The sequence below is a fragment of the Heteronotia binoei genome, chromosome 3, assembly GCF_032191835.1.
Source record: "Heteronotia binoei isolate CCM8104 ecotype False Entrance Well chromosome 3, APGP_CSIRO_Hbin_v1, whole genome shotgun sequence".
NCBI classification, from domain to species: Eukaryota; Metazoa; Chordata; class Lepidosauria; order Squamata; family Gekkonidae; genus Heteronotia; species Heteronotia binoei.
This window is the reverse complement of record NC_083225.1, coordinates 68933317-68955298: the sequence shown is the minus strand read 5'-3', so window position 1 is coordinate 68955298 and position 21982 is coordinate 68933317.

The window sequence follows — 21982 nt, the reverse complement described above, 5'->3', positions numbered from 1 at the left end:
GCCAGCCAAACAAATTTACACTGGTTCAGGTGGGTAGTTGTCTTTATTCTGTCACAACAGAATAAAGCTTGAGTCCAGTGACACCTAGGTACCACTGGACTCAAGATTTATACTGGATTATTGCAAAACTGCACATATTTTAAAAATTCTGCTGATTCAAATGGATAAATAAACAGTATTTATTTGACTGATTTATGAGATTTGTGGCTGATTTAACTGTTTAAACAATTTTTTGCTTATTGGAGTAGTGATACAACAAAGAATAGGAGAAGTAGAACTCTACTTAAGAATACTCTGTTTGAGAATACACATGCACAGAAAGTAAATTGTGTTGTACTGCACTGTTTCTAAGATTCAACTCTTTAAAAAGTGTAGTTTGGCCTTCACACTACTGACAAACTACAGAATGTTTTTAAAGAGACATACAAATGTGCTGTTGAATATTTCAGACTAAAAATGCATAGCGTACATCAAGCTTTCAAAAATAGCTTGCAGACACTTATTTAATGGCTGTCAGCTCCAAGGGGCTTTCATACCTTTTATCTAGCCAAGGTAATTTTTAATTTAGAGCCTGAAGAAAATGTCACCTGTAGCCACTAACATCATTCCTGCTGCAGGTGCTGTAGCTGTGCTGTCTGCAGATGTTCAGAGTTAGATGCTGCCAGTACTACATTCTTTTGCATTAACCATTAGACTAAAAAGAAGCTGTCTCATCACAGAATATTGCTTGTATTACCCAGACAGGCTTGCATGTTGGGCCTGTAACATGCAAAGTGTTCTTTACATGTATAGGGTTAAATTATTTTACTAGAGGAATTATTTTGTTTTCAAATAGCTTGATGTATACTTGGGTCCCAGTTTAGCATAGCACTCTGTTTAGGGAGCAACAATGATACAGACAGAGAATCTAAAAAAGAAATAACTTTTATTTCTCTTACAATATACAAGGCTAGAAAGATGGAATTACAAGGGAAAGGGGGAAAAAATGAAACAAGGTTGCAATAGAGAGCCAGTTTGGTGTAGTGGTTAAGTGTGCGGACTCTTATCTGGGAGAACCGGGTTTGATTCCCCACTGCTGGAATGGCCTTGGGTCAGCCATAGCCCTGGCAGAGGTTGTCCTTGAAAGGGCAGCTGCTGTGAGAGCCCTCTCCAGCCCCACCCACCTCACAGGGTGTCTGTTGTGGGGGAGGAAGGTAAAGGAGATTGTGAGCCGCTCTGAGACTCTTTGGAGTGGAGGGTGGGATAGAAATCCAATATCTTCTTCTTCTCAATACAATCCTAGGAATCCTGCAGGTGGTGAAATGAAAAACATATCCTGAAGGGAAAAGTCGATGGAACTGTGATCTGGAGTAAAACAGAAGAAAAACTAGTTCCGAAAAGGAAAAATCCAAACCAAAACTAAGAAGTTGAGAGTCCAAGCTGAAGGTTCAGTGAGTCAAAGTGCATTATTGTGTGATTGAAAGTACATTATTTTTTTGTGTGTGTGTGATCACAGCTATAGACAGCTCGAGTTTTTAAACAAAAGACATTTAATCAATGTGTTCTTTAAAGCTTTCCAGCAGTTGGACTACTTCTGTGTGAGAATGTCCAAGGATATTCCTGCTTTGCTATCAAGCCTGAATCATTTATACCAGCCTTGGGCAGACAAGTTAGAAGGTCTTTTGGAGGCCCACAATACAGGGATGGAGGATGGCCTTACATGCAATACTTGATTTGCATTCTATCTCACATGTAAGTAATGCCTGTATTGACAGTACAAGACCTGCTATGTACTTCCAGTGATCTCAGCCTTTTAAGCAATCTCTTTGTCCTGACTGGTGTTTGAAAGATGCTTGACCAAATGCTAGTTTGTGTATTTTGAATGGGATGCTTCCGGTTTATGCTTCTTCTTCCTGGCATGCCAGGGAGCAAGTTGATATCAGCTGGCCACAACCCTGTATCAGCTGAAATCAGTTAAGCATCTGATAGATATCCTACAAGATGCACATCCTTTGACACTATTTCTGGAAACATATGTCCTACACTTTTTGTTGTTGTTATCCACTTCAATGAAGAGTTCTGGAAGATTCCAAGATTTGCACACTGTTTTGTGTCATTTTGGTTGGTCTTAATAAAAACTATTATATGACTTTTGTATTGCCTGTTATTGACCACCAGAAGAGGGGAAGATGACCATTTCCCTTTCATGTCCTCAATAAGCAACTGTGGCTTGTGTGCGTAATATTTGTTTACTCCTTCACTGTGTTCCACACTGTTTACAAAGAAGGATTAGCCCCCCCCCCCCCCGCACACACCACTCTATCTGCTCTCTTAACTTCCCCATTCCACTTCTCCACCAAATGAATGTAGCCCTCACTGAAGTTAACACTAGAACAATCAAGGAAATTTCCAAGCTAAAAAACTGGTTTCTCTCCATCATCAATGTACGGAGACGTAACATAAACCAATCAATTTTCTGGTCATTACTGCCCATTACTTGGGTTGCAAGTGGTGCTTATCTCATAAAGAGGAAATCTGCTGCAATAAAATTTGAGTAATTACAGACCGGCAGTGGGTAATTTATGAGTATGCTCTTTGTCTTCTTTTGTAAACACTATCAGAGGGTTCATCATTGGTCAGCTTGCAGTGTGGATTCAGGCATTCCAGAAGCAGAGGCCTTATGGCTCTGAGGCCAGCCAGTTTGCTTTATCATCAGACATTATACTCCCCGCCCCCTCCCATTAATTTATTTCAGAGCAATTTGACTGCTTGCCAAGTATCTGACAGTGGATTCAGTGTGAGGCAGGGCTGCCGTTTCTAGAAATCAGTTAATTAGATTCCCTCAGGGCCCCAAATGAAAAGCCTCTTATCTTTCCTCCGTTTAATTTCTGCTGTATCCATTTGTGTCAGTTTTCTGTGAAAGAATCTACCTTGTTTGGTTGCCCACTCCTGCTGCTCTAGTCCTTGAAATTCTTCTGTTATCACAATTCTAAATCTCACCAAATTCGATCACCTTCCAAAGCTAAACAAGGTTTGCTTTTGTGTGTGTGTGTCCTTTGCATCTTTGTCTTTCACGAGCCCTCAGTAAAGATGCAGTCATTCATGATGATGACCACCACAGTGTCCCTAGTACCACCACTTACCTGACAGGTACATGAAATATCTAGTCTTTGGCCTGGCAGTGAATGCTATCACAACACATTTTCTCTATATGAGGGAATAAATGTTAATATTTATTCAATTATTTCATTTATACTTTGCCTTTCTCCCAAACTGGAGAGCCAGTTTGGTGTAGTGGTTAAGTGTGCGGACTCTTATCTGAGAGAACCGGGTTTGATTCCCCACTCCTCCATTTGCACCTGCTAGCATGGCCTTGGGTCAGCCATAGCTCTGGCAGAGGTTGTCCTTGAAAGGGCAGCTGCTGTGAGAGCCCTCTCCAGCCCCACCCACCTCACCGGGTGTCTGCTGTGGGGGAGGAAGGTAAAGGAGATTGTGAGCCGCTCTGAGACTCTTCGGAGTGGAGGGTGGGATATAAATCCAATATCATCATCATCATCATCATCATCATCATCATCATCATCTTCTTCTTCTTCTTCTTCTTCTTCTTCTTCTTCTTCTAATGGGTATTCTAAGGTTACATTGTTCTCTTCGGTGCCATTTTATCCTGACAACAACCCTGTGAGGTAGGTTTAGGCTGAGGGTGTGTAATTGGACTAGGCTCCCATGTCAGATAGCAAGCTCCCAAGTCAGACCAGGATCATGGAATCATAGAGTTGGAAGGCCTCCAGGGTTATCTAATCCAACCTCCTGCTCAATGCAGGAAATTCACAAATACCTTCCCCCCACACACCCCCAGTGGCCCCTCCTCCATGCCCAGAAGATGGCAGAAAACCTCCAGGATACTTGGATTTCCAAGATCCTTTCCCAGTACTCTAACCACTGTACCATACTGACTTAAGACAGTAAATTAAAGAATGTTGCCCTTACATGTTTCATACTAGTTTGTTTGTTGTTGTTTTTTAAAAATCTGTGTATTGTGGCTTTTATATACAGGAAAAGAGATGCCTGCACTCTGATTTCTCTTGAAAAACAAGCTTTTGTCAATAGCCAAATAGAAGCTCTGCAGAGCCATTTCAGATCAAGTGTGAGCTAGCTTACAGTTTTTTAGCCTTCAGCTCACACATTTTGTCTTACCTCAGGAAAAATGGCCCCAGAGCAAACGAATTTATGCAGTAGCTCATAACTTTAATGCCAGTAGCTCGTGAAACAGACTCCACACAAGACTCCACAGCTTAGAGCAGGGCTGTAGAACTCATTTGTTATGAGGGCTGGATTTGACATAAATGAGACCTTGTCGGGCTGGGCCATGCATGTCATAAAATGTAATGCCAGGTAGCGGACATATAAAATTTATAAAGTATACAGACAAACACTATTAAAGTGGGGGTTTTTAACTTAAAATAAAACATGCTTAAAACATTAGCATGCTTGCAATATTTTGCTTTACGGTCTCTGATAAATGCTATCTTTTGCTATAGATTATTGCATCAAATACTGCAAACAAAGTCTGTGTTGTACCAATCTTGAACATGTTGTTCAAGTGTGCACATCTAAAGCTGCAAACCCACTTTTGATTTATTGACATTCATTACAGAGATCTCATGGTCAATGCTTTGAGCCTAAGAGGAAAACATGAAGCAGTTGGGCATTGTGAACTTTGTACATAAATTGCTTCATGTGTTGGTCAAGAACATGTGAAGGCACCGTGGCAAAGACTGAGGGCTATGTGCTTGTCTACAAAACTATAGTCTTCCCCAGAGAAATGACTATGGCTCCTATGTGGCAGTGCAAGAACAGAGAGACAGCCATGTACAGGGGTCAGTATCAGCCTACTATCTCTGAAATCGAAGTTCAAGATCCCCAATTAAAGGGGGCTGAGGAGAATGCCTGACAGGGAGGCAGTTTCTGAAAATTCCAGGAGGCACTTTATGTCCTCTTGCAACCCCTTTCCCTCATGGTCTGAGAACTTGCTGGGGGAAGAAGGGAAGTCACCATCCCTGCTCACCTGACACTCACTGCCACCTGACTCCCCAGCTGTTCAGATGTGTGGTAGCATCAGCTGTACCCCTTTTCCCTTTCATTCCTCTATTCGCTTCCATGGCTGGGATGTTTCTTCCCTCAGAACAGCACACAGAAGACAGCCCAGTTGCTTCTGCACTGGCCCTCCTTTGCATCTTGCCCCTGCTGGCCCCATCCCTTTGTCAGCAAACTGCTGATCTGTGCACCTGTTCTCACGAACTCCCCCTCCTGTTGACCAGTTGAAAAAATGTGAAGCCAGTTGTTGCAGTTGTTACAAATACTATGCTGGGGGTCATGATTCATTTGGACAAAAAAAATCTCTTGTCCCTTTTGCTATAGGCCCATTCTAAGTGATTTTTTTGTCCAAATGAATCATGACGCCCAGCATAGTATTTGTAGACACCCAAAGCAACTCATCTTGTAAAAGCAAAAACAAAAACAAAAACACCACATTAATACAATTTAAGTTACCACTGCCACTATCTCCAGAAACATATGATGTGGCATTGAGCTGAATAGGTTATGAATGTATCATATTTATTGATCAAATAGGCACGATCAGGGCTTTTTTAAAAGCAGGAATGCAGTTCCACCTTGCTTGCCATCAGGGGAGTGGCCTGATATGTAAATAAGTTTCTGCTGGACTTTTTCTACAAAAAAGCCCTGTGTAAAACAATGGAGATAATGGATATGATCTTGTCCAGTTGTCCCTTTTGCTATAGGCCCATTCTAACTGGACAAGATCATCTGTGTTCCTCTTGCTTCTGCAGAAAAGCAAGTAAGAATAAGATCCTATCCATTGCCTAATGATTAAATAAAGCAGGGGTACAAATTGTGTGCAGAATTTTTGAGCTACTCGTAGAAATACGAATGCATTAAGAATTTATCCTCCTTTTCTCTTTCCCCCCAGGAAATGCCTAACTAGCTGGAAATCAGTGCCTTGATACTTAGATCCACACTTCTTCCCATGATTTGATACTGGTTGTGAGTAGGAAATAAGGAAGCAAGTTCTTGAGATGTTTAAATCTGTTATATATCGGTAATGTGTCTATTATATGGAGTTCTTGCCTGGCTCATTGGAGCCTGTAGGACCAAGCTTGGGGACTCGGGAACAATGGGCAGCAGGATCCAAATCCCTGTTGCCCTGGTCCAATCACGGGCCCCCTGCTGGTTTGAATGGTCCAATAGAACATTAGCACAGGAACCTGGAATGTATATATAGTTGGCCCTTTTGGCCCAGTAGTTAGTCTTATAATGCAGCCCTACACTATGCTGTATTTAATAAAGAGCTGATAATCAGTACCGGTTCACCTCTTCCATGAGTTGAACCCACTATATTATAACATACACATTATAAAAGAGTAGTCTCCTTCCTGCCCGCCCTATAAAGGAATTGAGGCATCAGAAACCATGTTTGGGCACCAGTGGCAATATGGGTTTTTGCAGCCCTCTTAAAACAGCATATTTCCAAAATTTATCCAAAATATATCTTTCAAACTTTGCATTCTATTAGGCTGGCAGTTTAGAACCTTTTAGAAAGAAGAATTTGTAATTTGAAAACTACACAACAATTGTTGTGTGCTATTGTAATCCTATTGGCATGCAGCCAACCATCCATGGAATTTGCTGAACAGAATTTTTTCTGCCCCTTCCCTTCTGCTGCCTGCTGAGCTCCCTGAAATTTTCTTCCTGGCAGTCAGTTAATCCTCTGGAACAGAATGGGGGGACAAATGGGGGTCTGCAGTGGAAGTTGGGGGGACTGGCATATATCACCACCCCCTTTCCAACCCATAGAAATGCCATTCCATCAGAGGAACTGCATGGTTGGATACCTGCCATTATTATATGATCTTGATAGGAGATACATAACAAAAGGCCAGGATTGCAGTCATTGTGCAGACTGTGGACAAGCGAACATCCAGTTGACTGAACAATAGGCCGTGCTTTAAAAAATAGAGAGAGAACTCACTTAAAGAATGGTGGGAGGTGCATCCAAACTGCTAATTAGCGGGCCTGTCAAATGCATTGCAACTCCAAAGGAAAAGAAAACACAGCAAAACTTTCAGTTTTAGGAATGTTTTTACACATTTGGCTTTGGACTGTTACTGACATCCAAGCAGCAATAATGGTGATATTAAAAACTGTTACAAGAAACAGATATTCTTTTGGAGAGAAGTAATTGGCTTCAAATCCATCAAACTGACTGCTATTATTTTGTATATTCATATAGTCTGTCCAGTTTTTATGCAATCAGAGAAGACTGGACTTGAAATTCTGTATTCTAATATACCATCTTATTCTTATTACATCAAGCTGTATGCGTACAATGTACAGACATGACCAGAAATCTGCTAGCCTCCTCTTACTAATGAAAACACACAACACAGTGCATAGCTAGCAAATCACTCTAAACCGTTGGAATCCCAATCGGAGCCTTAGTAAAGAGAAGCAGAGAAAAAACAAAGCAAAGAAACAGATGCACCAAGTATGCTGTATTGCTCAGAGTGATGTTTCTGTCCCAGTAACAATATAAAGGGGCCCTTGTACAGTTTCTTCTGCAATATGAAAATGACTGAACTGTGTTTCTTATAGTTTTTTAAACCCTATATTCTGTGGTTTTATGAAACAAGAGTGACACCTAATGGCAGGCTGTAGTTATGTTTTTACAGTAACTTCGATAGTACTTAATTGCCTGTCTGCCTCCAGTGTTAATTTTAAACAAAGGGCATTAGTATTGATTCACTATTTACCACCTTCACACTTTTCCTGGAAGTAACTTCCTCTGAATGGAGCAACAGGTTCTTCTTGGGAGATCTCTGGCTGAACCTCTTGAAAAGCAATGAAAAGGGCTGGCAGCTTGTTTCTGCCTTTGCAAACTTTGGTGTTTTCCAGACAAGGGCAGTTTTCTTGCTTAGGACCGGATCTACATGTTTTTTGAGGGGGGTCACAATTAAAAAATGACCCCCCTTTATGGGCCATTCTATCTTATGGTCCCATAGAACACAATGGACTCCATAACCAATTTGGCGCCCCCCCTCAGTCGACGCCCAGGGCAAGCACCTTCCTCTCCCCCCCCCCTAGATCTGGCCCTGTTTTTGCTGTGCTGTGGGTGCTAATACAGGGTCTCAGCAATAAGATGCCCACATAGCTTTCACATTGTCTACAGTTTCTCTGCTCCAGTCCCCAGTCAGCAGCCATTTCTCCCCCTCACTGCCACCACGACATTTTCAGTTTTTTTCTTTTTCTTATTAAAAAACCCAGCAGTTGAATATTGTCCTATAGTTAAAATGATATAACAACCTGCCTAACTTTTCTTAATTCCCAGCTTGCTTGCTTTTTTTTTTTTAAGGTATCTTACCCATTTCATTGCAGAAGTATACCTTTCCCTTTTTATCACCACAATAAAAGAGCCTAGAGATTTACTTTTAAAACTCTTTAAAGCTGAGAATTCAGAGAACCTGATACTCAGACCATTATATTATACATAGAAGTGCACAGAAAAACTATTGGCTTGTGAGTGGGAAGCAGAGGCAATATTTTAACCAGGATTCCTGCTTCACAACTTGGTCTGTCAGCTTCTTATCTTACTAAACATTATGAATCTCTTCTAGCAAGCAGAATTATGCTTTTATAGATAATATACAAATTAAGATTTACTAGAGGAGTTTGTTGTAAATAATAACTTAAAAGTAGTCGAACAGAAGAGTAAACCATTATTAGAATCTATGTCTCTTGAAAAACTGGGCTCTGGCAACAACATCATTGCCATAATCATTCCCTGTTGTGCCAATATCCACTCCATCATGGGTTTGGACATTACAAAGTCCTGCATAATGGGCTGACATTCCACCTAGAATTATGGTAAAATAAGTTGCATTGTAAGCATTATTTAATATACATATCCTATCTGTTGAACAATAGTAATCTGAATTAATAGATTAATCAATAATCTGAACACTCCTACTCCCCACAAATGGAGATTAGTTAAAGCATTACAATCTAAACACAGAAGGCCCATTTTAAAGACAGTGTTTTGCACTACACATTGGATACAACTAACTATGTAGACTTCTGTTCATACAGTGAAGTTTTCCCATATCCCCCTTCCTGCTGCAGCCACACGTACCCTCCACCCAACCAGAGGATCCTCCTTGACAGCCTGGGGTGTGGTCTACGGCTGGATGTGGAAAAGGGAAAGTAAGCAAGGGCCTGAGGATCCATGTAAGTTCTAAGTTACTTTGGACCTTTTAATTTCATACCTTTGAGTTGCTGTTCCTTGGTCCACTGTGGAAACTTCTTAGCAACACCATCTATTATGTCACGCAGAATGTTAGCACCCTGGGTGATATGTGCCTTCTATTTTATGGTATCTTTTATCAACCTAGAAGAAACATTTAACACATTTCACTAATTTTGCAAACATTATTGTTTTATACCAGACTATCATTGCATATCACTTTATAAAGTGATAAGAAAAATACAAGTTTCTAATGAGATGAGATTACAAAGATTGAAAATTAGGAGATTACAAAGTGAAGCAAGGTAATAAGCAAGGAATGTGAACACATGTATTTACACCAAGTTTTGACTTGATTGGGATAATTTGCCCTTCAAAACTCGAGTATAGTATCATCATGGAATAGATGAGTAGTGGGCCTTACAGTCTGTGCATTCACATGAAATATCAACACTTTACCTGCATCAAGCCAAAGCCAAATCTCAATTGAAGAAAAAGAGAGAAAGTAAAATTATTAATAAAATTGTGGCTGATGGAAGAGAGATAGTAGATCAAGAAGGAATAAAAAGACAATTTTTAAGTATTATGCTAATTTATTTAAGGGTGTGAAGATAAAAAAAGAAAAGATTGAAGCGTATTTGCAAAATATTAAAATAGCACCCTTAACTGAATATATGAAGGAAATTTTGAATGATCCAATTGAAAAAATTGAAACTGAAGCAGCAATTAATGCAATGAAAATGGGAAAGGCACCTGGGCCAGATGGATATATGGCTAAATTTTTCAAAACCTTTAAAGAAGAATTAGTACCAAAACTGCAAAAATTGATGAATACGATAAGAATAAAAGGAAAAATACCAAACACTTGGAAAGAAGCTGTAATTTCGTTGATCCCCAAGGAAGATAGAGATGTTACGAACATACAGAACTACAGACCAATTTCATTATTAATTAATGATTATAAGATATACACAAGAAACTTGGCAGAATGACTTAAACAATATTTGATTAACTTCATAAAAGAAGATCAAGCAGGATTTCTCCCTAAAAGGCAAATAAGAGACAATATAAGAACAGTTGTAAATATTGTAGAATACTATGAAAAACATCCAGAAAAGGAAGTCGCATTATTTTTTGCGGATGCAGAGAAAGCCTTTGATAATTTGAACTGGGACTTTATGTTTGCAGTAATGGAAAAGATAGAAAAGATAAGAATGATAAAAGCAATATATATGGAACAGCGAGCAAAGTTGTGTATATCTGCAGACTTCACAGAGGATATGATGATCAGTAAAGGTACAAGACAAGGTTGTCCACTTTCACCATTGTTGTTTATAATGACTTTTGAAATTTTGCTGATGCAAATATTAGATGATAAAAAAAATAGGAGGGCTGAAAATTAGAGAATTTACTTATAAATATAGAGTGTTTGCTGATGATATAATGTTTATAGCTGAAAATCCTATACAAGTAATACCTTTGCTGATAGCCAAGATACAAGAATATGGAGAGCTGGCGGGACTTTATGTTAATAAAGAAAAATCGAAAATTTTATGTAAAAACATGCAAGTAAATAAACAAAAGGAATTGCAGAGACTGACAGGATGTGAAGTTACTTCTAAAGTAAAGTATTTGGGCTTGGAGATAACAATGAGGAATATTGATTTGTTCAAAAATAACTATGAAAAGCTATGGCATAAAATGGATGAAGATATGGTGAAACAGAATAAACTTAATCTGTCATTGCTGGGCAGAATAGCTGCAATTAAGATGAATATTCTGCTGAGAATAATGTATTTGTTTCAAACCATGTATTTGTTTCAAATGTATTTGTTTCAAATGTCAGAACTTAAGAACTTCAAACGGATCCCATACTTGGTTACAAAGCTAGGATTTTATTAGAGAGAACTAAGCACTGGAAGAGGCAAGATAACAGTGATGGCGAGAGCCAGCACCAACTCAATTTTATACACGTAAAGCAAACATCTCACAAAGCCACAATTCACACCGTTACAGGCACATCTGTCTTCTCACCATCACTATCAGTAGAGAGGATGCCTCTCTACTCCGAAGGCCATGCTGTTCGGCTTCAAAGGGTCCTAGTGTGAGAATGTGCAGAGACATAACATAACTCATTCTACAGCCCCAAATATTTTGGATACCAGTGGGGCAAGGTTAATTACTATTCAAGCACTTTGGGTTAAACAAGGGTTACAACATGGAGTCGGTTTGGTTCAGTGACAAAGCCGCTCTGAATCACAGTAAGAGTACAATACAGCATTGGTTGCATTATAAGGAAGCAGCAGTAAAGATACAAGTTCTGACATACTGCCCCCCCTAAGCGCCCCCTCCCGCGGGGCCCGCCTTGGGCTTGTGCGGGTACAATAGGTGAAATTTTTTCAGCAGTTGCGGAGCAGCTACGTTCTGAGATTCGACCCACTCATCACAGCTCGGGGGGAAGTGTTTCCACCTGATCAAATAATACAGTTTTCCCCTTTTGACTTTGGAGTCCAGGATCTCCTGGACTTCATGGTGACTCTGACCCCTCACTGTCGTCGGAGGGGGCGGTGGGGCCCTGGGATGGAAGGACGTAGCACCAGGGTCTTTCCGAAGCAAGCTGCAATGAAAAACAGGATGGATCTTACTTAGAGCTTTGGGTAGATCGAGTTCCACCGTTACTTTGTTTATGACCCTTTTGATTTTAAAAGGCCCCAAGAACTTCAGTGCGAGTTTACGGCAGGACTGGGGAAGGGGAAGGTTTTTTGTTGACAAGAAGACTGTATCCCCCACCCTTAGATCCCACTCTGGGGAGTGTTTTTTGTCAAACTGCTTTTTGTAGGCTTTTTTCGCTTCCTCCAGGTTTTCCTGAATACCCTTCCAGCCTTCACGAAGGCCCTCCCACCATTGCTGGCATGTTGGTTCGGACGGGCTGGCAGGGAGGGTGAGTGTGGGAAATGGCTTGCCTTCGTAACCATTGATGATCTGAAAAGGAGAGGTTTTGGTAGAGCTATGGAGGCTATTGTTGTAGCCATATTCCGCAAAAGGGAGGAGGTCCACCCAGTTGGACTGTTGGAAATTAATGAAACAGCGGAGGTATTGTTCTAGAAGACTATTAACCCTCTCTGTCTGTCCGTCCGACTGGGGGTGGTAGGCAGAGCTCAGTCCTTGCTCAATGCCGGCCAGTTTGCAGAACTCCCGCCAGAAGTTGGCAACGAACTGCGTTCCGCGGTCGCTAATGACCTTGTCTGGGAATGAGTGTAGGCGTACAATGTGGGTGAAAAAGAGCTGGGCGAGTTTTTTGGCCGTGGGTAGTTGTTTGCAGGGGATGAAGTGGGCTTGCTTTGAAAATGTGTCCACTACGACCAAGATGACTGTCTTGCCTTGTGAAGGCGGGAGTTCGACAATGAAGTCCATGGAGACTACCGACCAAGGCCGGGTGGCTGTAGGGAGGGGGACCAGGTGGCCCGGGGGTTTGCCGCCCCTTCGCTTTGCCATGAGGCAGGTGGGGCATGAGAGAACAAATTCCGATACGTCTTTTTTAATTTTTGGCCACCAAAACTGGTGGGTGAGCAAGTTGAGAGTTTTGACATAGCCAAAGTGGCCGGCCAGGCGACTAGAATGGCAACGTTCCAAGACTTCCTTTCTGAGGGGAGTGGGCACATAGATCTTTTCATTGTGCAGCCAGAGACCGTTCTCGGCTTTGACTAAGTTGGGTGGGCGGTCAGTCTCCTGGCTATACACTGAGAGGAATCGAGGCAGCAGGTCTGAATCCGGAGAGCTGGTCTGCCTGCCGGAGCGGGTGGTGACTCCCCCCGAAATGGCTGAGGGGGAAATTAGTGAGTCCACCACCTCCTCCCGGAGACTGTCGTGTTGCGGCATGCGAGAGAGGGCATCCGCCAAAAAGTTCTTCGAGCCAGGGATGTGTTTCAGCACAAAGTCGAATTTAGCAAAGAAGCCTGCCCACCGGATTTGTTTTGCAGTCATTTTGCGGCGCCCAGTGAGGGCTTCGAGGTTTTTATGATCGGTCCAGATTTCGAAGGGGACTCTCGCTCCCTCTAGCCAGGAGCGCCAGGTTTTAAGGGCAAACATGACTGCAAACGCTTCCTTGTCCCAGACTGACCAATTTCTTTGTTCATTGGAAAATTTCCTTGAGATATAGGCACACGGCCGGAGCACCCCATTCTCTCCTCTTTGCATTAATATGGCTCCCACTGCGGCGTCGGAGGCGTCGCATTGGACCACGAAGGGTTTTAGTTCGTCGGGATGAGCCAACACGGGTTCAGAGGTGAAGAGGCGTTTCAGTTCAGTGAAAGCCTTTTGGCAGTCAGGCGTCCACGTTAGGCGCGCGCCTGGCTTTTTCGCCTCGTCACCCTTCCCTTTGGTTTTGAGGAGTTCCGTGAGGGGGAGCATGACTGTAGCGAACCCCTTAATAAAGTCGCGGTAAAAGTTGGCGAACCCGATAAAACTTTGTAATTGTTTGCGGGTTCGAGGGGGTTCCCAGTCCAGCACCGCTTGGACCTTTGCGGGGTCCATTGACAATCCCTCCCCCGACACTCGGAAACCCAAGTAGTCCAGTTCTGTTTTATGAAACTCGCATTTCGACAATTTGGCATACAGTTTGTGTTTACAAAGGGTGCTTAACACTTTTCTAACCAGTGGCACATGAGATTTTAGATCTTGTGAATAGATAATGATGTCATCAAGGTACACCACCACCCCCTTAAAGAGGAAGTCCCGTAGCACTTCATTGATAAAGTTCATGAATACACCAGGGGCCCCTTGCAGTCCGAAGGGCATAACTAAGTACTCAAACTGTCCCAGAGGGGTGTTGAAGGCTGTCTTCCACTCGTCTCCCTCCTTGATGCGGACGCGGAAGTACGCGTCTCGGAGGTCCAGCTTGGTAAATACTTTTCCCTTTGCTACGGTGTTCAACAAGTCTTTTATCAACGGGATCGGGTAGGCGTTGGACATGGAAATCCCGTTCTGCCTGCCGTAGACTTCCGCGGGCTCCAGGTTCGCGGGGCGGGGAACGCGTCGACCGAGAAAGGTGCTGGGACCTTAATTTTGCACCGAACCCCCGTCACTTTCGGGTCGAGCGGCGGGTCCTCCGTTGGGGTGGTGGTGTACCTTGATGACATCATTATCTATTCACAAGATCTAAAATCTCATGTGCCACTGGTTAGAAAAGAACTTATGTTATAATGTCAGAACTTAAGAACTTCAAACGGATCCCATACTTGGTTACAAAGCTAGGATTTTATTAGAGAGAACTAAGCACTGGAAGAGGCAAGATAACAGTGATGGCGAGAGCCAGCACCAACTCAATTTTATACACGTAAAGCAAACATCTCACAAAGCCACAATTCACACCGTTACAGGCACATCTGTCTTCTCACCATCACTATCAGTAGAGAGGATGCCTCCCTACTCCGAAGGCCATGCTGTTCGGCTTCAAAGGGTCCTAGTGTGAGAATGTGCAGAGACATAACATAACTCATTCTACAGCCCCAAATATTTTGGATACCAGTGGGGCAAGGTTAATTACTATTCAAGCACTTTGGGTTAAACAAGGGTTACAACATGGAGTCGGTTTGGTTCAGTGACAAAGCCGCTCTGAATCACAGTAAGAGTACAATACAGCATTGGTTGCATTATAAGGAAGCAGCAGTAAAGATACAAGTTCTGACATATGATTGTGAAAGATAGCAAACAATTTAATAAATGGCAAAGGAAGATTTCAGAATTTGTATGGGCTGGGAAGAAACCAAGGATTAAAATGAAAATTTTAACAGATGCTAAAGAGAGAGGAGGATTCCAGCTACCAGATTTAAGACTATATCATGATGCAGTTTGCTTAGTATGGATAAAAGACTGGATGACGCTGTTGAATAAAAAACTTTTAATGTTGGAAGCTCATGGAAATAAATTCGGCTGGCATGCTTATATGTACTATGGGAAGAAAAAGATGGATGGTTTTTTCTCTCACCATTATATCAGAAATAATTTGTTAAATACATGGATGAAGTACAAGAAATATTGTGATGAGAGAAAGCCATTATGGATAGTGCCAGCAGAAGTAATAAAAATAACAATTAATAAATTAATTAATAACAAGTAATAAATAAGTAATAAATAACAAGTAATAAAAATTTCTGATGACCCTGAAGCGGGGGGAGGGCCTCCAAACTGGGGGATCCCCTGCCCCCACCTGGGGATTGGCAACCCTAGTTGCACAGCTTTTGATTTTTATGGGCCCACTTGCTGTACATGGTGTTTCAAATTTAGAAATCCTTGCATTTCTCATGTAATGCCACTGTGTAGCAAATTAGTTTCGACACCTTCTTTGAAGCAAGATCAAATCTGCAGCAAATAACTGACCTTTGCTTTATTGGGTACATTGATGACACTTTTCACAGCAAACATTTTTAGATTACCTATTGCAAAGTTCAGTTCTGTTAAACTGTGGTTATCTGGAATTCTGCAAGTGATGACATGACCCTCATATTATTGTAGCATATAGTGCATAGTAAAGGATCCTGATACATAAATAACTACCTACTAGGCTTGCCAGTCTCCAGGTCTGGGTGGGGGATCTCCCGATTTCAGGCCCCTACCCTCGCTTTCTAAGAATGGGCCAGCGGAGGAGAAAATGGCAACCACATCTTGTCGGGTTCTCCCAGATTCCCCCTGCCAGTGCCACCCCAAGCCAGCACTCAGGTTGCTGGCAGGGTCGAGGAGTGGGCTTTGCTGGGCTCCCCCCATCCACTCCCAGGAGCCCTCATTTAGTGCTGGGCCAGCCATCTGTTCATTGACTACCTGTGTCCCCCTGAGCTGACCTGTCAGCATCAGTGCTCATTGGTGGTTCAGGTGAGAGAAGTGTGGGTGGCCCCCAACCCTCACAGGTGCTGCCAGTCAGGAAGACCTCAGAATTCCAATCTGCAGGCATGCTGTCCGGCTGGGCAAGTGGCATGGGGGGCGGGGGCAATGGAGTTACTAATGCCTGCACTTTGCTTTGCCCTGAGGGTGGGATGGGGTTGGGGTTGGGCCCCTGCCACCAGGCAGCATAGTTGGAGGACTGGGAGGGAAACTGACCTGCAGCCATGTTCTGTGGGCAGGGTGTGTACCAATGCCTGCAGTTTGCATTTGGCACCCCGACCCAAGTCGCAATTTGGTTCCAGGGGAGGGACGATGTGGGGGTTGGTCTCCCTGCTGCCTGCTCACTTGGGAAGCTGTTGCCCTGCCCGTGAGGGAGGAGAAGGTGAGAGGAGGCGGCCACCAGCAGCTCGTCCTGGTATCTGGCAAAAGCAACTTTAGCGCATGGCCCGGGAGGTGGAAGAGGCAGAGCAGGGGTGGGGAAGGAAGGAACAGCCTCACCAGCTCTTATCCCAGTCTTGGAAACCAGCAGTTAGGCGAGTCTTTCAGTTCGCACCCACCCCATGACACTTCACCCTCCCCAGTTTCAGCTGCTCTTATCCCATTTTTAAAAAAATTTATTAAGTTGTGCTGGTCAATAAGCAAGTGAGTGGCGGGCTCTCTACCTGTCAGCCAGACACCAGATCTCCCCTGCTTTCAAACAATCACAGCTTTTGGACTGGTCTGTGTGCTTGTTATTTGACAGTATTTCTCCTCCCCGAGTGCGGCAGTTGGGGTGGGGAATGCCACAGTGTCCCTTTTCACAATTGCAAACTGTGTTCTGTAGTGGGATGAGAAGAAACAAGCTTTTATTGCCATAATTTTCTTTGTAAATGAGGCTGCTGCATTAGTTTTGTAGAAATTAACTGTCCCCCAAGAAATGTAAATGCTCCTGATCAGGGCTTTTTTTGTAGCAGGAACTCCTTTGCATATTACAGGGGTGGCCAACGTTAGCTCTCCAGATGTTTTTTGCCTACAACTCCCATCAGCCCCAGCCAGCTTGACCAATGGCTGAGGCTGATGGGAGTTGTAGGCAAAAAACATCTGGAGAGCTACCGTTGGCCACCCCTGGCATATTAGGTTACACCTCCCCTGATGTAGCCAATCCTCCAAGAGCTTACAGGGCTCTTCTTAGAGGACCTACTGTAAGCTCCAGGAAGATTGGCTACATCAGGGGACTGTAGTCTATTATGCAAAGGAGTTCCTGTTACAAAAAAAGCCCTGCAATGAGGAGGGGGGGACCTGACTTTCTAAGGCTCTGGGGGTTCTTCTGGTTATTTTTGCACCTGCCTGCTTTGTAACCAACTCCCATCACTGTGCTGGCTCTCTTGTAGGCCTGGAGCTTTATGAGCTGTTGCAGTTATTTATTATGCCTTTGTTTAAAAGATAACTTTCACCCATCTGTCCCCACCCCGTTCTAAGTTAGTGTTATATTGAAAAATACTTGGATTTGTTTTTAGTATTTAAAATACACCCCCCCCCCCGGTTCTGTGTTAGTGTATTATTGACTAAATATTACTGGAGAATGCTTCCGTTCTAGACCCACACCAGTCCGGCTTTCGCCCAGGCCATGGGACGGAGACAGTGCTGGTCGCCTTAGTGGATGATCTTCAGCGACAATTGGATCAAGGCGGGTGAGCAGTACTGTTGTTGTTGGACCTGTCGGCTGCGTTCAACATGGTTGACCACCAGCTGCTGGTCCATCGCCTCACCGATGCGGGGATTCAGGGGTTGGCCTTGCAATGGCTTTCCTCTGTGGTCCGGGACAAAGGCTGGCAATTGGGGGACGATCATCCCAGAGGCACTCGCTCAACTGTGGGGTGCCTCAGGGAGCGGTGCTTTCCCCAAGGTTATTTAATATCTATATGTGCCTGTGACGGTAAGGTATGGGTTAAACATAAAAACAAAGACGGACAGAGCCTGCGTCAGGTGACCTGAGGGTGGGGGCCAGAGTGCTCAAAACTCTCAGTGTGAGATTGACAGCTAACGGCTGAGGCAGTCAGTTAGTGTCTGACAGAGGCTGAAGAGAGTTAGTGCCTGACAGAGCCGGAGAGAGTTAGGGTCTGTCAGAGTCTGAGAGAGTTGGTCTTGGAAGGAGCTGAGACAGCAGCTGAGGAGAGAAGCAAAGCTGACTGCTAGCTCTAGAAAAACAGCAAGGGGCTGTGTGTGACTAAAAGGAAGAGTCACCATGAATACCTGAACGGTCACAGACACATGTACATATCTCTTAAGAGGTGGTTGAGGGAATATATGTGGGTCTAAAAGTCTGAAGAGCTGGGAGTAGAGGCTCCAGTCGACTTGAGAGACTTGGCACAGTATACCCAAGAGGCCAGCCTACGCTCTTGGTGGAGAGTGTATTATATAGGAACTGTGAACCTGAGAGACCTAAGAAGAAAAAGATATTTTAAAGCCTGAAACAACTGAGCAACTTGTTAACTGTGTGAGATACATTATAGCCCGTGTATATATCACCCATATCCCCAGTTTAAGACTTTGTGTTGAAATAAATATCTGTGGTTTACGTTAAAGTTCTCTGGTGCCTATAATTTGGGAAACTGTCAAAGCTGCTGTGGTCCCCTATGAATTAAATTATACATCCATCTGAAAACAAATACCCCGAAGAGACTTGTACAGTGAAATCCATATCATACCCACCCCTTGAGCTTTATATTCCTGAGGTAAAAGTTTTATAAAGGGTGAACTGAGGAGAAACTGAGGGGCTGGGGTAGCCATAAACAGCACATAGAAGTGATCTGGTGGGACCGTGAGGCGGGTGCTGTCATAGTGCCCCTTTGCCCAGATTGTCCGGAGATTTGGACTGGGTTGCCATCAGTACGCTGATGACACCCAGCTCTATTTGCTGATGGATGGCCGGCCTGCCTCCGCCCCAGAAAATCTGGCCCTGGCGTTACAAGCCATGGCGGGGTGGCTCAGGCTGAGTCGTTTGAAGCTGAATCCAACAAAGACAGAAGTCCTTTGTCTGAGCCACGATGGTCTGGGAAGGGAAATCCCTCTACCAGCTTTTGATGGGACGCCACTAATACCGGTACCCAAAGTCAAGAGCCTGGGGGTGCTACTGGAGCTCACATTGGCCATGGAGGCCCAGATAGCAGCCACTGTGAGATCTGCCTTTTTCCACCTTAGGCGGGCATGACAGTTAGTAATGCCCTCTACATGGGGCTGCCCATGTCTTGAATTCGGAAACTGCAGCTGGTGCAGAATGCAGTGGCCAGGCTGTTATTGCATCTCCCTAGCCGGGACCATATACACCCGGGGATGCGGAAACTGCACTGGCTGCCGATAGTGTTCCGGATTTGCTACAAGGTGCTGGTTATCACCTTTAAAGCCCTATGTGACCGAGGACCTGCCTACCTTAGGGACCATCTCTCCCCATATATTCCCCAGAGGGTACTTAGATCCTGATCGCACAACCTATTAGTAATCCCCAGGCCAAGGGAGGCAAAATTGAAGGCTACTAGAGAAAGAACCTTCTCTATTGGCGGCTCCCCAACCCCCCAACTCCCAGATGATGTTAGAGCCTTGTGGGACCTTGTACGGTTCCGCAAGGCCTGCAAAACAACGCTATTTCAAATGGCCTTCAACCCAAATGTATAGATGCCAAACATCACTGAAGAATGGCACGATGTTAGCACCAAACTGTTGTTTTAAAACGGCACTAAAAATTTAAATTGTAACCTGTTTTAACTTTTAATGGACTTGTGATTGTGATTATTGTTGACATATGATGTTGTTAGCCGCCCTGAGCCTGCTTCAGCGGGGAAGGCAGGATATAAATATGAAAAATAAATAATAAATAAATAATAAAATGGGTTTATGTATAATGTTCTTTGATGCTATGCAGGCTTACTTGGGAGCAAATCTTGCTCTTTGTGTGAGTGTCTGATGTCTGGCTGGCTAGTCTGGTTTTGTGAGTGGTGAAGGGGACCTAAACTTAATTATCCCCCACCCACTCTAAATATGTTCTTGCTTGTCTTTGATGCCAGGGAAACAAACATACTAAAGAAATTATGTTAGGGGGTAGGGACAGAACTAGATCACGGGTCCTTTCTGCTTTTTAGAATGTTTTCTTAAACCCAGGATCTCTCAATAAAACAAAGTTTGAGTCCTTTAATGCCAACAAAGTTTAATTCTGGGTATAAGCTTTCGTGAGCAACCCCATTTCTTCAGATATCTTCAAATATCTATCAGTTGCCTTGCCCTTTACCTCACTCCTGAAACATTGTGTGCGTGTTTTTTTTTTTTAAAGCTGGGGAGCAAGTGAAGAGTGGGTGGGCTTATCTGTCCTACTGAAATCAATGAAGAGGGCTTCACTTGTTATTTCCTGAGGGAAAGGCACAGGAATTGTTTTGTTGTGACAGGAAGAAGTAGTGTTTTGGTGCAGTGTGCTGAAAGTGACAACCCTGGAAAGGCAGAGTTTGCAAAGTGACCTCACTTGACGTTTGACCTGGAAGCTCCTGTCTCCATCCCCAAAGTCTCCAGATATTTATTGAGTTGGACTTAGCAACCCTACTATCTACCGCAGGGGGGCAAAATCCTAGTGGTAGAAGTAATTAAACAAAAAGTCCTTGGTAGTTGTGCAAGCTTGAGGTAGCCTTATCAGACTTACTACAATACAGTAATTTGGGTAATTATGCAGGAGGGAGCATTTTTCCCAGTCCTGCTTCGTCCAGTAACCATTATCACAACTCCCTGCCTCCAAAATTCAGTCTTGTTTCCAGCAACAAAAGGTACAAGAGGGTATACTGAATGTGACAATGAAAAGGGGGATTCTGATCATCATTACATAGAGCAAAACATTGTTTTCTGTGCTGCAAAAGCCATGTCTTTTCCATTTAACACAGAAACAAGTGTGTAGGTTGTAGAAACATCACAAGAGACCCTTAATAGGGTAGGAGTGAGTGGTGCCCAGCCAGCTTTTGACTGCATAGGAAGTGGGGAAGGGGCAGACAAGTATGTATGCTTACTGTCAACCCTAGCAGGCAAGACAGATGACTGACACAGAAACATTTATCATTCTTTCATCTAATACTGGAATAATGGCAAAGGCTGACAAAATAGAGCAGAAGGTGCCAAGCAACAACAACACAACCCCCTACTTGGATTTTTAGAGAAAAAATGCTTTTTTATCATTTAAAATGGAAATCAGTCTCTTGGGCATTTATATTCTCAAAGCTTTGTTAGCACATTGGTGATGGCTTCACACACAAGTTTCATCCTGGGTGATGCTTCTTACCATGCAGAAACTCAGCCCCTTTTGAATTTGAACAATGCAACTCCAGAACCTACGCCAGATACTTATTGTAAGTGAAGTGATCCAGGTCAAGTGTGACTGTGCTGTTTATTGTGTGTGCTTGAAAACTCCTTTCTTCACCTTGCTGGTAATGTATAGAATGATGATTATAATGTATGTTACATGTTAAAAAGTAAATTAGGTGGCCGGGAACATCACTAGGGAAAACATGTCCTTTAACCTAGACTTGTAGCAATAGAGCAATTAACAGGCAGCTTTTATTACCCTTTATTAGTTTCCCACACAAATGCTATCCAGACAAAATGTGCTTTCAATTTGTTTATTTCACTATTTTGCCACTGGATGCTAACATATCACTTTGCATTCTTAACCACTGCCCACCAGCTATATGTAGCTCTGCTCATTCCCTCCTCTGAAGAAGCATGCATGCATATGAAAGCTTACATTCTGAATAAAACTGTGTTGGCTTTAAAGGAGTGACTTGACTCCTACTTTGTTCTACT